Raw genomic sequence first — 18,499 nt, forward strand, 5'->3', positions numbered from 1 at the left:
TTCCAATCCATTTCCCTGCTGATGGCCTGGGAGAGCACTATAAGATAGCCCAAGTTTTGGGCCCCTGTACTCATGTGGGAGACCCAGAAGAAGCTCATGGTTCCTGGTTTCAGATTGGCCCAGCTCCAACCATTGTGGCCATGTGAGGAGTGAACCAGAGGATGGAAGACCTTTCTCTCTGTCTTTCCCTCTCCCTGTCTACAACTCTACCCCTCAAATAAATAAATAAATCTTTTTTAAAAAGTAAACAAAAGGGACTGGCGCTGTGGTGCAGCAGATTAACACTCTGGCCTGAAATGCCAGCATCCCACATGGGTGCCAGTTCGAGACCTGGCTGCTCCACTTCCAATCCAGCTCTCTGCTATGGCCTGGGATAGCAGTAGAAAATGGCCCAGGTGCTTGGGCCCCTGCAGCTGCATGGGAGACCCGGAAGAAGCTCCTGGCTCCTGGCTTCGGATTGGCGCATCTCCGGCCATTGAGGCCAACTGGGGAGTGAACTATCAGATGAAAGACCTCTCTCTCTCTCTCTCTCTCTCTCTCTCTGCCTCTCCTCTCTTTGTATAACTCTGACTTTCAAATAAATAAATAAATCTTTTTTAAAAAAAAGTAAACAAAACAAAATAAAACAAAAGATTTGGTGATGCAACAGCCCTGGCCATTGTGGCCATTTAAGGAGTAAAGGGTAGATGGAAGATGGATTTCTCTCTCTCTCTCTCTCTCTCTCTCTCTCTGTGTCCCTCTCTCTGCAACTCTGCCTTTCAAATAAATCTTTTTTAAAAATCAACAAGATTAATATTACTGGCCCACAGGAATTTTTGATGATAAATGCATTTCATTATTTATTCAGATATTTAAGCTCTTGCACTAAGTTTTCACAAGCTGGTGAAACTGACAAATTATTTTTCCTACAGAACTATAACACACATTCCCAGAGAGTATAAATATATGGTTGAACTAACATTAATATACATCACCATTTTATCAATCACATAATAAAACAAATTATTGAGTATTCAAATATTAAAGTATACAGCTCAAAAGTAATAAAATATTAGAAGTCTACTCAAATCACATTTTTTTGCAAGAGGTTGGTAAGAAAAAATCACATTTTAAACAAAAACAAGTTGGTAAACAACTTTTGATTAAGTATGGAAAAAAATCACAAGAATTTCAGAAGCTTTATGATTAAGATTTGTCTTAAGCTACAATAACCAAACATCTTTACATCTTAAAAAATATTTACTGAATTAAAGAGCATCTTCTACATGTTCTGCACAAGACAAAGGCAACTTTTTACTAAAAATATTTAATGGCCCCTTCTCATTGTTTTTTCAGGCCCTCCCTGGAAAAGGTGCATCTCAGAGTGCACACATAAATTAACCATAAAGCTTGGTCTGAAGATATTAAAGACATGCGGTTCTGTACAATGTACATTTTCAAAATGGAAGTTTTCTATTAATGACAAAAATAAGGTTTATAGAAACATATTAAATAATGATGAGACTCAGTGGTTAAGCAAAGCTGATGTACACTGGTATGAACGTGGGAGGTGCAAGTATAAAGTGGGCAGGCAAATAGCCATGGAGTCCCCACTTTCAATGTTTGAGATGATTGAAGAATAAACCACATAACAGCCAGAGTGTTCAAAGTTCCTGGGATTTTAATTCTGTATGATATTTGAAATACACAAGTATTGTGCTGGGTATTTTGGCACCTAATCTTTCTAAATTTCTTATGTATTGATAAGATTCTGGCATGAGGATAGATTTAAGATACAACTCAATACTGCATGATTTCAGGAAAGGTCAATGGGTACAAATAATAACATATTTTAAAAGCTAAACAGCTGGGGCCGGCGCCATGGCTCACTTGGTTAATCCTCCGCCTACGGCGCCGGCATCCCATATGGGTGCCGGGTTCTAGTCCCAGTTGCTCCTCTTCCAGTCCAGCTCTCTGCTGTGGCCCGGGAGGGCAATGGAGGATGGCCCAAGTGTTTGGGCTCCTGAACCCGTATGGGAGACCGGGAGGAAGCACCTGGCTCCTGGCTTCGGATCGGCGCAGCGCCGGCCATGGAGGCCATTTGGGAAGTGAAGGAAGACCTGTCTCTCTGTCTCTCTCTCTCTCACTGTCTCTAACTCTACCTGTCAAAAAAAAAAAAAAAAAAAAAAAAAAAAAAAAAAAACCTAAACAGCAAGAATCTTTTGCTAAATGTCCAAATAGGTTGTTATAACCCAAACATAGAGGTTGCAATCCTATCAGACTTGTGACCTGACAAAACTGCTTTTCAATACCCCTTATGAAGCTTCATTACACTTATTCACCAAACTAACATGTTGGCTAATACATACGACAAATTAGATCCTGTGTCACGTTCCACTTCCAAGGCAATAGCATGAGGCACTCCAGTTTCATTGATTGCAAGAGTGGTCTCTATGACCAGCGGAGTCTTAGGATGACATTTTGCCAAATACAAAAGTTGCTTGCTGTTCAAAGTTCCAAGGCACTTTTGTCTTAGGAACTGTACAGCATCTTCCTACTTCATTCCACCTTCAAAGAACGCTAGGGCGACAAGCACTGGTGCTCTCCCAAGCCCTGCAGCACAGTGAACAGCTACCCAACAACCAGGTCCTTCAAGAAACTTAATTTTCACATGACTTAACCAGTCATCAACAATCTGGTTGGACAGTGGTACACCATCGTCAAAGGCCAATCGAGAATACAGACGCCTTCCTTCTTCACAACAGTAGTGTCTTCAGTTGCTGCACACACTCTTACTACTATGATAACTACATATTTCTTAAGTGCCTCAGAAATTTGTTTAATGCTGCATTAGTTGGATTATGTGTAACAATAAATCTCATGTTCTTATATGTGACTTCCAGAAGAGCTGGGCAGTTCATTCATGCCATGTTAATTTACTTAAAAAACACTTACTAGGTTGTGAAAGAATTTTACAAACTGAATACAGAAATTATGCAAAGAAGCTGAAGTCTCCTTCACTATCCCCCACTTTCAATTCTCAGAGCTGTGAGTATGAGGTTGGGAGTAATGGGAAATGAGAAGAATCTTCCAACGAGAAACAGCAATAATTGGCTTACTCATCTCCATGGCCCTTCAGAAACCCCATAAATGTGTGACCCAGCAAACCACAGAAAGGAATCCGTTTTCTCACTGAAGACTGTGGCCTAATCCTACAGCCAGTCCTGACAAGGGCAGCAGTAGCCGATGCAGGGCAGGGGCTGTAGTGGTCATTGTGGTGCCACGGCAGGGATGCAGGTGGCGGCCAGGGCACCAGACTCTACCAGGCAATGCAGGATTTTCCATTGATCACAATCAATTGCTAAAATTTCCAGAAAAATGCAATCTCTTTTTTACTTAATTTTTAATTTATTAATTTTGAAAGTGAGACAGAGAGATGCTGAGAGGTCCCGTGCACTGGTTCACGTCACACATGGCACTAAGGGCCAGGGTTGGGTCAGTGTGAAGCTGGGAGCTACACCTATCAGTGTCACTAGTGTTTCAGTGGCTGTGGGGTAAAACACAAAATCTAAATCAAATCAGAAAAATCTCAGAAGAGAATTCTCCCTCAGCACAGATGATTCTCAGGCACGAAGAGAAGAAACCAAGTGGACAGATGGGTTGCAGAGATTTCCCAGGTCCCCACGCATGGCCAGCTCTGGCTTGGGTAGGCTGCTGCTGCGGCTGCTTAAAACCCTGCATGAACTTGGCTGCCATTGCTCTTTGCCAGGCAGCTGCCCCCTCCTCAAAACGTTTCTGCTTTGCTCACAGACATTTCCATATATAATTATAGAAGAACTTGCTGTGTATTTAGATATTAATTAAAGGCAACAGACAACTGGCTGGAGGGAGAGCTCTGTTCAGCACAAAGAACAGATGGCGATCTGAACATAGGTGTCTGAAATGACTAAGGAAGCGCAAAACCAGGACATGTCTCCCGGCGCTTGAGTCTAAGGGAAGACACCACCCGTGAGCTAGAAACTTCTTCCCAGGATCATCGAAGTGGTAGCCAGAAGAGGGCAAGAACTCGCGTCCAACTCAGTACCCAGGGGAAGTTAGTTCATCTGGGTGGTCCAGGGGTCGAGGAGATCCTGAACATCCTGACCATCTCTCCCTCTGAAGGAACTTCAGATCCATGGACCGAGAGAGCAGGAGGCCTGGGGACCCAGGGCAGCAGCAGAGGAAGAAGGAGGCACATCCTCCCAACACAGCAAGGACTGGTCCCCTAAGAGCAGGACCCAGAGGAGGCTGGGTGAGAATTAGGTGTTTCCAGGAAACAGCCAGACTCCCCTGATGTAGTAGGAAAAAGGTACGGAAGAACCCAAGTCACAGCGAGCCTGGCTCCCAGCACCATCATTTCTGCAGAGACAGTAGTGCTGTGTGTCCCAGCAGGGCTATCCAAGGCCCACCAAGGTGCACTTTCGCCTGGGAAGCTCCTATCCCTGAGCACAGAACCCTCCCCAGCCCCAGCTTAACCTGGGAGGGAGACCCTAAGAGCCTGCAAGCAGAAAGTGGGAATGCACCAGAAAAAGTTACTCAGCTCTTCTTCAGGATAAACCACCTATCTTGGGTAGAATCTCATGGATCAACTTTGAATAAATAGAAACAATAGTAAGTACATAATGAGTTTTTAATACCTAAAACATGTAAAGGAATATGGAACTCCAGAGGCAAAAAAAAAAAAATAGCATAATACTACATAAAAGAAATTTGTGTTTTCTCTTTGCTCTTTCCAGTAGTAGCAGACTCTGTGCTTTTTTATTTTTCTTTAAAAGCAGAGTTACAGAGAGAGGAGGAGAGACAGAGGGATCTTCCATCAACTGGGTCACTCCCCAAATGGCTGCATTAGCCGGGACTGGACCAGACCAAAGCCAGTAGACAGGAGCTTCTTCTAGGGCTCCCATGTGAGTGCAGGGGCTCAAGCACTTGGGTCATCTTCCACTGCTTCCCCAGGTGCATTAGCAGAGAGGTGGATCAGTAGCAGAGCACCTGGGACTCAAACCCACACCCACATGGGATGCCAGTGCCACAGGTAGAAGCCTAACCTGCTATGCCACAATGCCAGCTCCACATGTGGCCTTCTTGCTGGCAATGGGTCAGGACAGGACAGAAAATAGAAGTGACTGCAATGCGTCCTTTCCGTCCAGAGCCCAGGACAGCTGGAAGACTTGCAAAATATCCTGAGGGAGGAAGGATTCTTGGAGGGGACATGAAGGAAGGGTAAGTATATTCCTGATGACCAAGATAAGTCACCCAGAAGCCTACTGGGGGAAACAGATGTCCAGTAATTAATTCTGCAGGTAAACAAGACCAGAGCCCTCGACCAAGCCAGGCCTGCAGACAGCAAGCCCGCCTGGGAATCTCTGAGAGTTTCCTGTTTATGCCCAAGAGTCACATACTCCACACCTGCCACCAAAGCAGCAGAACCCAAGATCCACAGGCACAACACAAGGTGACTCAGTAAAAACCAGTGCAGACAGAGGACTGTCGCTCCCCCTCTTCGTGGAGGAACGACACTAAACCCTGCCTAGGCTTCATATCCGAGTCACGGCACCATTATGTCGCTCCCCCTCTTCGTGGAGGAACGACACAGGACCCTGCGCTGTTCTTTCGTCTGCTCGGCCCTCCCCGGGTTTGTTGCTGGTTCTTCCCGGGTTGGCTACTGTCCCTTCCACCTCCGTGGAAGGGCGGTTCCCCCTGCCACTTTTCCCCACTTCCGCGGGGGAGCGGCACACCGCCGGCCGGCTCTCTCGGGGGCTGCACAGGTGTTCCTTCAGATGTTCCTCTAGATGTTCCCTGGTGCATGTTGTCTCTCTCCTCCTATATAGTCCTCTTCCACCAATCCCAACTCTGCTACCCACACGCCGAGTACGCTGCTCTCCTCCAATCAGGAGCAAGATCAGCTCCTGCAGCTCAGTCAATCAAGTTGGCGAGAGGCAGCTGCATAGAAGTTGTTGCTCCCTTCTCAGCGCCATATTGTGGGAGAGCAGATGCATAGAATAAGTCTTAATTCCAGTAACTCAGTCCAGTCCGGGTTGCTCCCCACAGATCCCCCTTTCTTTTTATTTTTTGGCGTTGATACGCGCCTGTCTTCGGTGTCCCGCGGCACACACTCTGCTCTGCTTGCTAGAGTTGCCCACAGGTACTTACAAGCCCTATCAGTCAGGCAAACCGAATCCGGGTCCTCTCTTCGCCATGTTGTGAGGAGGTTTTTAGGCGCTGATGCGTGCCTGTGTTCGGTGCCCTGCAGCGCATGCTCTGCTCTGCTAGAACTGCCTGCAGGTGCTTACAAGCCCTATCAGGCAAACCGAATCCAAGCCCTCTCATTGCCGTCTTGTGGGGAGACTTATTGGTGTTGATTCGTGCCTATCTTCGGTGACCTGCAGCTCATACTCTGGTCGAGCTGCCTGCTGGTGCTTATCGCCTAATCAGGCAGACCGAATCCAAGCCTTCTCATTGCGGTATTGTGGGGAGACTTATTGATGTTAATTCGTGCCTGTCTTCGGTGACCTGCGGCGCATAAGCTGCTAGCCGCCCGCAGGTGCTCACCACCTCCCTAATCAGGCAGACCGAATCCAAGCTCTCTCATTGCCATGTTGAGGGGAGGCCTTATTTTTCTGTTTCTCTATCTCCGGGCATTCCTATTTCTCCTATTTTACTTCTATCTACCAGCATTCTTATTTCTCTCATTTTACTTTTAAACTTCTGTTTCTCTTATCCCTGCGGCATCCCAGCGCCCACCCCGAGGCTGCTTCTCCGCACCTCGCCGCCCCGCGGCGGCTTCCCAGCTTTGCGCCGCTTCAGCCCGCACTTCTCTCATCTGCGCGGCTTCCCGGCTTTGCGCGGCTCGGCTTCGCATGCACACTCCGCGGTCTCCACGCACTTCGCGCCCGCACCACGGCCTTGCGCCAGCCCCGCGTTCCCTATCTATTCACGCCCCGTGCTCTCTCTGCACGCGGCGGCTTCCGCGAATCACACAGCGTAGCTCACGTTTCCGCCACTGGTATTCAATCCAAGTTCCCTGGACTAACCTGGCGAATTCCAACCTGGCGGCCCACGTCTCTGCCTCTGGTTCCAGATCTTCGCCTCTTGCTCCCCGGGCTGACTTGAAGAATTCCAAGCTGGCTTACGTCTCCGCCGCGGCCTGCACTCGCGGCTTCATCCTCCCTAACATTTTTCTCTACCCGGTATGTTTCCCTAAGTTTTCTTCCAACAATATTCCTCCCTCATTTCTCCTGGCCTCTCCCCACAGTCCGTATCCAAGTCTAAGTTTCTTATAGGTTTCACTTTCACTTTCAACCTGCAGTCCGTATCTGAGTCTAAATTTCTTCTTGCTTTCACTTTAAATCCTAACTTCTTTCCCACAGTCCGTATCCGAGTCTATGCCTAGGCTTTCGATAGCTTCTTCCGGCACCTTTTTTTTTTTTTTTATTTTTTGACAGGCAGAGTGGACAGTGAGAGAGAGAGAGACAGAGAGAAAGGTCTTCCTTTGCCGTTGGTTCACCCTCCAATGGCCGCCGCGGCCGGCGCGCTGCGGCCGGCGCACCGCGCTGATCCGATGGCAGGAGCCAGGAGCCAGGTGCTTTTCCTGGTCTCCCATGGGGTGCAGGGCCCAAGCACCTGGGCCATCCTCCACTGCACTCCCTGGCCACAGCAGAGGGCTGGCCTGGAAGAGGGGCAACCGGGACAGAATCCGGTGCCCCGACCGGGACTAGAACCCGGTGTGCCGGCGCCGCTAGGCGGAGGATTAGCCTAGTGAGCCGCGGCGCCGGCCCCGGCACCTTTTCTGTCCGGCTTTTCCCTAGGCTCTTTGCTAGTCTCTCTCTCCGGTATTTTCCACTTCTTCCCGTTTCTTCCCTCCTAGGTTTCCTATCCGAGTCACAGCACCATTATGTTGCTCCCCCTCTTCGTGGAGGAACGACACAGGACCCTGCGTTGTTCTTTCATCTGCTCGGCCCTCCCCGGGTTTGCTGCTGGTTCTTCCCGGGTTGGCTACTGTCCCTTCCACCTCCGTGGAAGGGCGGTTCCCCCTGCCACATTCCCCACTTCCACAGGGGAGCGGCACACCGCCAGCCGGCTCTCTCGGGGGCTGCACAGGTGTTCCTTCAGATAGATGTTCCCCTTAGATGTTCCTGGTGCATGCTGTCTCTCTCCTCCTTTATAGTCCTCTTCTGCCAATCCTAACTCGGCTGCCCACACGCCGAGCGCGCCGCTCTCCTCCAATCAGGAGTGGCTCTTGCAGCTTGTCAAGTTGGTGAGAGGCAGCTGGGTAGAAGCTGTACGCTCCTCTCCCAGCGCCACATTGTGGGAGAGCAGATGCATAGAATAAGTCTTAATTCCAGTAACAGTATAGTCCGAGTTGCTCCCCACAAGGACCAAAGCCTGCACCATCGACCCCGATGCTTCAAGCTCTGTAAGACACACACCCCACCTTTCACCAACCTGGAAAGGAAGATGCATAAGAACATTAGGTGACTGTTTCTAATGAGATGTGGTCCAGAGTCAAGATCCAGGCAAAGAACAGAGAGTTTTAAGTGTGATATTTCTTGCATATCTGAGCAAGTATCTACTACACATCTGTTTTGTGCTCTCAAATGATTTCTATGAAACAAGAGTGCCTCAACCACCTGCCTAGTGTCCTCTCTGTTTCTTTGTTTAAATCCTTGAACAAGTGTTTGTCTGTGGTCCACAAAGTCGAGGCTAGGGAGGGAGAGAGGTAGCTCTGGCATCCTGGACCTGCCACCCCAGAGTCCTCGGGAAGGCAGCTGGGAGCAAGGCTGAGCCAGCTGGACATGTCTAGGAGAAGGCGTTGAGACAGTCACTCAGTCAGAAGATGACCCAGCTGACAGCCAGCAGACTGAATGAGATGAGAGCAGGAAAGGATGTGTGACACCAGACATGCCTCGACGACTGCGTGGAATGCAGGGTGCGATCAACACTCCAGGGAAAGACCATTCGGAGACACCTTCTCAGACAGCTGATGAAGAACAGAGTCAGATTATGGGAAAGAAAATAAAGACACTGAGAACAGAGCCCATGAGCCAACAGAAAAGTGTTGTGTGTCTACAGAAAGGACCAGAACAAATAGAAAAGAAGCAACAGTCACAAAAAGAAGGATCTGGGGGTTGGGGAAGACTTGCCTGAACTGGCAACTAAAGTATTACATTCTCTGATGGGAAGGACTCACTGGGAGCCAGGTGGAATTAATGGCAAGACTGGCTCCCAGACCTGCCAACATGCAAATAAGGAACCTCACGGTAGACACAAATGCTAAAAGAAGCAAAGCCGAAAAAACAAAGATACCTGCAAAGGACGAACAGTCAGCCTAATCTCCCCTGCAAGGAGAAAAAACCCAAAATTCTCCACCAGCCAAGCTGTGTTTGCCATGAAAAGCAATATTAACACACTCAGGTGTACAAGACTCAGAGCTCACCACCCACACAACCTCCAGAGAAACAGGCCTCCCTCTAGCCAGCACAGAGAAGCCAGAACGTGAAAAGTCAAGCAATAAAAACACGACAGTCAGGGCCAGCACTGTGGCGTAGAGAGTTAAGCCACCGCCTGCAATGCCAGCATTCCATATTGGAAAATCTGCTCAGTCCCAGCCACTCCACTTCCAATCCAGCTCCCTGCTAATGCGCCTGGAAAAGCAGTTAAAGATAGCCCAAGAACTTGGGCCCCTAGGCTTCTGGCTTTGACCTGGACCTTCTCTGTCTGTTGTAGCCATTTGGAGAATGAACCAACAGAAGGAAGATCTCTGTGTCTCCCCCACTCTGCATTTCAAATAAGCCAGTCTTTTAAAAACCTTCCCAGGGAAAGCAGTAGAAGATGGCCCAAGTCCTTGGGCCCCTGCACCCACATGGAGGATCCAGAGGAAGCTCCTGGCTCCTGGCTTTGGATAGGCACAGCTCCAGCCTTTGCAGCCAGTTGGGGAGTGAACCAGCAGATGAAAGACTTCTCTCTCCCTCTCCTTCTCCCTCTCCCTCTCCATGTTCCTCTCTCTGCCTCTCATTCTCTGTAACTCTTTCAAATAAATAAATAAATCTTTAAAAAAAAAAAAAGATAGATACTCAGCACACACACACACACACACAAATAGGCATACACAGATCAAATTCTGAATTATGCGGGGCCTGAACGTGTTTTAGATCAATTCTATCAGAATATAATAACTGAGGGGCTCGTGCTGTGGTGCAGTGGGTTAAAACCCTGGCCTGAAGCGCCGGCATCCCATATGGGCACCAGTTCTAATCCTGGGTGCTCCTTTCCAATCCAGCTCTCTGCTATGGCCTGGGAAAGCGGTAGAAGATGGCCCAGTGTACCCATGTAGGGGACCCGGAGGAAGCTCCTGGCTCCTGACTTCAGATCAGCTCAGCTCTGGCCGTTGTGGCCATTTGGGGAATGAACCAGTGGATGGAAGACCTCTCTGTGTCTCTACCTCTCTCTGTAACTCTGTCTTTCAAATAAATAAAAAAAATTTTTTAAAGAATATAATAACTGAATTAGCAAAAACAATTAAAATTATTGAGGGACAGAGAGGGAAATCTAACTGGCTATTTTTGAAAAACTAGAGCCAACAGAAGCTACACATACTGCCATGCAGACCAGCCTCCGTCTTAGCTGGAGTGGCTGTAACACCACGGCCAACAGTTTAACCAGTGCATTTTTTCTCATAGAGCTGGAAGTTGGCAAGTCCAAGTTGAAGGTGCCGCAGATTCAGTTGTGGATGAGGGCTCGCGTCCTGACCTGTAGCTAGCCACCTTCTGGCTGTGCACTCCCAAGGCCCTTGCTCGGAGTGGGTGTAGAGATTCAGTTGTGGATGAGGGCTCTCGTCCTGACCTATAGCTAGCCACCTTCTGGCTGTGCACTCCCAAGGCCCTTGCTCGGAGTGGGTGTAGAGATTCAGTTGTGGATGAGGGCTCTCATCCTGACCTATAGCTAGCCACCTTCTGGCTGTGCACTCCCAAGGCCCTTGCTGGGAGTGGGTGTAGAGAGAGGGGCCTGGCTGCATTCCCCTGCTGTTGTGAGCGTGCATCCACCTTGAGGATCTCACCCTCACCACCTAGTTCAGACCTAATTACAAAGGACCCACCTCCCCATACCATCACACTGGAGATTAGGACCTCAAGACAAGAATTTGGGAGTGGCAAAAACCTTCATCCCACAACAACCATTCCCCCTGCCGACCAGAGGAGCAGCACCCAGGGAGGCCTGCTGGCCACCCCATTCATTGTCCCCTCAGTCCCCAGCACACAGAGCTGCATGGGCTAGTGGCCATGACAAAGGCCACACAGGAAAACTTCCTGGCACCCAAGGTCCAGACGGTAGAGTTCTACCTCCTAGCAGCCCCTCCCGTCCAGTACACCAACTATGTGTCAGGCATCTATGTACAGTGTTTCGGGCACAAGGCAGGTGACCCAGAGCGGGTGGAAAATGACCGCCCAGAGCCCTCCTGGGAAGATGGAAGGAAGAACAGGCTGGGGAAGGACATTAGGTTGGCGGTTGTTACTAGGTTACTGCAATTCCCCGCAGGGAGAGAGGACGCTGGCCAGCCAGCCACACACCTGGCGCACTCACCTGTGAATGGCCTCAACTGCCGTCAAGTAGAGCACTCAGGAAAGCAAATAGAGAGAAAGGAAAAGGAGGAAGTTAGGCTGTGTGGGCTCCTCCACGGAGGTGTGGGATGCACATAACACAGAAGTGTCCACCTACTGCTGGATGTACCATGAACCAAGTAAGTTTATATTAAATCCATTTTGTACATTGCCTTAATAAATTTGGCTCTAGTGGGGCTGGCGCTGTGGTGTAGCAGGTAAAGCCGCCATCTGCAGTGCCAGCATCCCACATGGGCACAGGCTTCAGTCCTGGCTGCTCCACTTCCAATCCAGCTTCCTGCTAATGCACCTGGGAAAGCAGTAGAAGATGGCCCAAGTGCTTGGGCTCCTGCATGCACATGAAAGACCCAGATGAAGCTCCTGGATCCTTGCTTCAGCCTGGCCCAGTCCTGGCCATTGCAGCCATTTGGGGAGTGAACCAGCAGATGGAAAATCAATATTTCTCTTTCTCTCTCTTTCTCTCTCTCTCTTTCAAATAAATAAATGAATATTTTTAAAAATAACTAAATTAATAAATTTGGCTTTCATTGTAATTTGGGGTTGCCCATGGCCCCGTAATTATCTTACCCTTTGCTAATTGCACTGTGTTCAGGTTTCCGGGCAGCAAAATTGTCAAGAATTGTTTTATTATTTCTCTTTTTTTTAAAGATTTATTTATTTATTTGAAAGTCAGAGCCATACAGAGAGAGAAGGAGAGGCAGAGAGAGAGAGAGAGAGAGAGAGAGAGAGAGAGAGAAAGGTATTCCATCTGCTGATTCACTCCCCAAATGGCTGCAACGGCCAGAGCTGAGCCAATCCAAAGCCAGGAGCCAGGACTTCTGGTCTCCCATGTGGGTGCAGGGGTCCAAGGACTTGGGCCATCTTCTAGTGCTTTCCCAGGTCATAGCACAGAGCTGGATTGGAAATGGAGCAGCCGGACCTCAAACCCACACCCATATGGGATGCCAGCACTGCAGGCAGCAGCTTTACACACTACACCACATAGCCGGTCCCTTATTATTTCTCTTAAATCTACTCTTGAAGAGAAGATCAGGTGTCTGTTTTTATATCAGTGTTGATAACAATTCACCTTGAAGGACAGCCTGAGAGGTTTGCTGCGAAACAGACATCACTGAAACTTTGTGCCCTCATTCCTCTTCACAAAACCACTATTAAAATAATATAATTTATCTAAACAATATTTCAAGAATGTTAGAAGCAGTAAATTAAAACAGGGAGTCTATTGTGTGCTACAAGAAAGAAACTAACAGGATTTCTTGTACTAGAAAAATTCTTATCTCTTCCTTGAGTGGCAGGCACGAGAGAACAGCTAGTTCATCAAAGCAAATGCTTTGGCTCCCAGACTTTTCTTGAACCTTCCAAATCCAACTAACAAGCACTTCACTGATAAGTTGACTCCTGTTCTTAAAGAGGAAAATTGAATTTCAAGTTCTTGTAATTTTTCTTTCTTTCTCAAGAAGGGCTTACGTGATTTTCTTCCACACACCAGTTGGCATAATTTGAAAATAACAGACTTTCAAGGTACAGATAATTCCCATGCTCTGTAATCCATTCCAGAGCATTGAACTTAGAGAACAATTGAACTTGGAGAACAATTTCCTTCATTTAATAAAATTCACATACACCTGAGCAGAAAAATAGAAAATGAGAAATCAAGCCCCCTATAAATATAAGTTTTAGAATCAAAACAGGGATATGTTGGCAGATAAGGAGTTGGGGGTAAGGCAAGAAAAAGAAAGAAAGGTCACCATCAGAAGAGAGAAAGAAGTAACACATAAAGTCTGTCTAAAAACATCAGTGAATGAACTCCCAAATGAGCAGAACTCATCAGCACTCTGACAGCTACAAGATCTCTTTATGTACAAACAATGACCACTTGGGGTTAACAAGAAATATGAAGGATATGTATTGAGAGAAAACTAAGAAGTATTCTGTAAGACATAAAGGAGATTGATTCCAAAATGGCAGAAAACGGCTCTAGTCTAGCGGAAGAGAGTTTTAAAAAAGTGGAGAGAGTGCAATCTCAGGGAAGAGCTAAGGAGAAAACTCCATGCAAATTAGAGGGACACTGTGGGTCTGCGTGGAGAGTGTGGACACACACAACTCAGGACCCCAGCAGCCAAGAGCCTCAACACCAGCTTTGGAAAGAGAGGTGAGACTAGACTGCAACAGCCCAAAGCACTGGAGATAAAGCTGCGGGAAGAGCCTGGCATGAGTCCAGCTTGGAACCCTGTGGGGGATAGTGTACCAGCCAATCTAGAGGAAAAGGGGGGAGGCACATTTCTCTCTCCCTGACCACCCAGCACTGGTGTCCAGTAACTAGCTGAGAGAGGGCAGTGCCACTTTGGACGTACGTAACAGGTACACCAGCTTGTGCATGCACACCTGACAACCAGCCAAGAAGAGATACCTGAGTCTGGCTGGGAGATTTGACAGGGGGCTGGGTGCTTGTGACTGTGGGAGTCTTGTGTACTGGGTCCATGAAAACACTGTGGCTGTGTGGGAGGGCGCAGGGCGTGGCTGGGTCTTTGGGCAGTCACTGTGGGCAGCTCTACATACTCAGGGCTCCCTGATTCCCTGGTGAGGATCATTGCTGCAGACTTCATGCTCACACCAAGGACTGCACAGATACATTGTGTGGTTTTGGTAGCAATGCGGATGAATATTGTACCCACTGGGGCTAGCAACCAGGCATTTGTCTCCTTGGAGGAGAGAAGAGAGCATGAGAATATGCCAATAGAGCTGATCAAACATCCCCTCTGATAAAAAAAGGGGGGGGGGGTAAGGGAGATTTACCATGCCCAACTTGGGTGTCACTTTGGACACTCCCCTCACCCTGGAGCACTGAACAGAGCTCCCTGACCACACCTAGCACACACCTCTGGATAGTCACTAAAAGAGCAGACACTCCACTAATCCACAGAGGCACAGTCCAAAGATAAAAGCCATCATAGGGAAAAGGAAAAAAAAAAGTATCACCACAAACACCTAAAAATAAACACAGAAATTCAAGAAATAAGAATAAGGAAGACAACATGATGCCCCCAAAGGAACACAACAACACTTCAATACTAGAATGTGAAGATTAAGAGATTGAAGAAATGCCAGAAATGCAATTCAAAAAATTGATCATAGGATTACTTAGAAGTTGTCAGAAGCAAATCCAAGAATTAAAAAAGTCCATACATGATATAAATGAAAATATTTCCCATGAAATTGAGATTTTAAAAAGAAATCAAAATGAAATGTTGGAAATGAAGAATTCAATAGGTCAAATAAAAAATGCAGTAGAAAGTCTTAACAACAGACTAAGCAGGGCCAGCACTGTGGCGTAGCAGGTAAAGCCATCACCTGCAGTGCCAGCATCCCATATGGGCACCAGTTTGAGTCCGGCTGCTCCAAATCTAATCCAGCTCTCTGCTATGGCCCGGGAAAGCAGCAGAAGATGGCCCAAGTCCTTGGGCCTCTGAAATCATGTGGGAAACCTGGAAGAAGTTCCTGGCTTCAGATTGGCACAGCTCTGGCCATTGTGACCATCTGGGGAGTGAACCAGCAGATAGAAGACCTCTTTCTCTCTCCCTCTCCCTCTCCCTCTCCCTCTCCCTCTCCCTCTCCCTCTCCCCTCTCTGTGTAACTCTTTCAACTAAATAAATTAAAAAAAAAGACTAAGTGACATAGAAGACAAAGTATCTGAGAAGACAAATCTCTGGAAATTTTACAGTCAGACCAAAAACAAGAAGAACTTAGAGAGCTACTAAATAATATTAGAGATTTATGGGATACTATCAAATGAATCAATTTATGGGTCTTAGGAATTCCAAGAGGCATGAAAGACAGAATGAATTAGAAGGCCTTTTTAGTGAAATAACTACAGAAAACTTCTCTAATTTGGAGAAAGAAAGGGACATCCAAGTTAAGGAAGCACGCAGAACTCATAATAGACATGACCAGAAAAGATCTGCACCACAATACATTGTAGTCAAACTCTCCACAATAAAATATAAAGAAAAGATTCTAAAATGTTCACAGGAGAAATGCCAGATTACTTTCAGAAGATCTCCAATTAGACTCACAGTTGACTTTTCGTCAGAAACTCTACAGGCTACAAGGGAATGGTGAGATATATTCCAAGTCTCAAGAGAAAAAAAAAAACTGTCAACCCAGAATACCATACCCTGCAAAGCTCTCATTTATAAAAGGTGAAATTGATTTCCTGCTTCCTGTGACACTTTGGTTCAAGATCTGGAAGTCATGAAGATCTTTGATGTGCTAGGAGGGTTCCTCCTGCTTCTTGTGCCTCTCACGATTTAGAAGACTTGTTTGTAGCCTGTACTGAATTCTGGCTCTAGGTCAAAGTTAGAAGGGCAACTTTTGTGGGTCAACTGCAGCCATAGGCTTATGAGCTCTGTCTTGGAACTGGCTTTCTTGTAAGCAGAGTGTTGCCTACTTACTTTGAGTTCATCTATACACTTACTTCTTGTGGCATCAAGAAATATGAATGCCTATTGGGTATTCAGTTTCATATGAAACAGTATTTCTAAATGTCAGAGGTCATGTCCCAATATCATGCTCTATCCAAAGAAAGGGTTTAATTATTTATTTGACAGATAGAGCTAGAGAGTAAGAGAGAGAGATAGAGAGAAAGGTCTTCCTTCTGTTGGTTCACTCCCCAAATGGCCGCTGCAGCCAGAACTATGCCAATCTGAAGCCAGGAGCCAGGTGCGCCAGCCCCCCAAAAAAAGTTTTCATTTACCTTTACATCAAAAGAAGCAGAAAGCAGGGGCTGGCGCTGTGGCTCACTTGGCTAATCCTCTACCTGCAGCACCAGAATCCCATATGGGCACCAGGTTCTAGTCCCGGTTGCTCCTCTCCAGTCCAGCTCTCTGCTGTGGCCCGGGAAGGCAGTGGAGGATGGCCCAGGTGCTTGGGCCCCTGCACCCACATGGAAGACCAGGAAGAAGCACCTGGCTCCTGGCTCCGGATAGGTGCAGCCCTGCCGTAGCGGCCATTTTGGGGGTGAACCAACGGAAGGAAGACATTTCTCTCTGTCTCTCTCTTACTATCTATATCTCTACCTATAAAATAAATTTCAAAATAAAATAAAAAATAAATGTTGGTTTCCTTTTTAAAAAATAAAAATTAAAGTAGAAAGTAATGGTAGCATCTGGAGAAAAATCTCGAGGGCCAGTGGAAAAGAAAAATTCAACATATCAAGTAGAAAATTTTGGAACTCATACAGGGCCATCATTTGGGAACAATGTTTCCCTTGGAGAGGTTATAACTTTTCCTTGGTCTTAAGTGGAGGAACTGAGCTACAAATTCTGGTGGTTAAGGCAACCTTTTTAATATTAGAATTCTGACTATCTAAGGATTGCACTACTCCTTAGAAGTTGAACTAATGTCTGAGGATACCATCTTTTTAAGTTTCTTTTTTTAAAACTTTAATTTAATAAATATAAATTTCGAAAGTACAACTTTTGGATTATAGCGGTTTTCCCCCAAACTCCCTCCCACACACAACCATCCCATCTCCCACTCCCTCTCCCATCCCATTCTTCATCAAGATTCATTTTCAGTTATTTCTAAATATAGAAGATCAACTGGTATATACTAAGTAAAGATTTCAACAGTTCGCACACACACAGATACACAAAGTATAAAGTACTGTTTGAGTAGTAGCTTTACCATTAATTCGTACAGTACAACACATTAAGGACAGAGATCCTACATGGGGAGCAAGTGCACAGTGACTCCCATTGCTGATTTAACAACTGACACTCTTACTTATGACGTCAGTAATCACCCGAGGCTCTTGACACTAGCTACCAAGGCTATGGAAGCCTCTTGAGTTCACAAACTCTGACCTTATTTAGACAAGGCCATAATCAAAGTGGAAGTTCTCTCCTCCCTTCAGAGAAAGGTATCTCTTTCTTTGATGGCCCATTCTTTCTGCTGGAATCTCACTTACAGAGATCTTTCATTTAGGTCATTTTTTTTCCACAGTGCCTTGGCTTTCCATGCCTGAGAAACTCTCATGGGCTTTTTAACCAGATCTGAATGCCTTAAGGGCTGATTCTGAGGCCAGAGTGCTGTTTAGGACATCTGCCATTCTATGAGTCTGTTGTGTATCCTGCTTCCCATGTAGGATCATTCTCTCCTTTTTAATTCTTTTTTTTTCTTTTTAAATTATTTTTAACTTTTATTTAACAAATATGTATTTCCAAAGTACAGCTTTCGGATTACAGTGTCTTCCCCACCCCAATAACTTCCCTCCCACTGGCAACCCTCTCCTCTCCCGCTTCCTCTCCCCTTCCATTCACATCAAAATTCATTTTCAATTATCTTTATATACAGAAGATCAATTTAGCATATACTCAGTAAAGATTTTAACAGTTTGCACCCACACAGAAACACTGTCGCTCCTCCGCGGGCTCGCGGGAGAACGACACCAGACTGGACGCTGTTTAAGCGAATGTCTCTGCTCTGTGCGCTCAAGTTTGCTCCTGTGCTAACCGCATTCTAACCGCATTCCACTTGGTGTGTGTCCTCTATCTTGTTATTCTTCGGCGCATGGTGTGAGATGTCTGTGGTGACTCACAGCGCATAAGCGAATCCCCCTGTGCCGCTTCTATCTCGCCTTTATAGTCCTCTCCCACCAATCCATGCTCTGCTGCCTGCGTGCTGAGCACGCCGCTTTCTTCCAATCAGAGGTTGGGTCAGCTCCTGCAACTCATTAGTCAAATTGATGAAGCAGCCGAAGCCGTTGTGTTGAACTTGTTTACTCCCTCTCAGCGCCATGTTGTGGGGGCCAGGCTTGCTTCACACAAACACAAAGTGAAAAATATTCTTTGAGTACTGGTTATAGC

At 46.7% G+C, this 18,499-nt stretch overlaps 1 pseudogene; it reads right to left on the bottom strand.

Moving 5' to 3' along the window:
* Positions 1-2,317: 2,317 nt before the first annotated feature.
* On the bottom strand, positions 2,318-2,909 carry LOC127490754 (protein tyrosine phosphatase type IVA 1 pseudogene; annotated as a pseudogene).
* Between the last annotated feature and the right edge of the window lie 15,590 nt (positions 2,910-18,499).

Source organism: Oryctolagus cuniculus, chromosome 1 (genome assembly GCF_051225735.1).
Source record: "Oryctolagus cuniculus isolate XC-2025 breed Fujian yellow rabbit chromosome 1, ASM5122573v1, whole genome shotgun sequence".
Classification (NCBI taxonomy): domain Eukaryota; kingdom Metazoa; phylum Chordata; class Mammalia; order Lagomorpha; family Leporidae; genus Oryctolagus; species Oryctolagus cuniculus.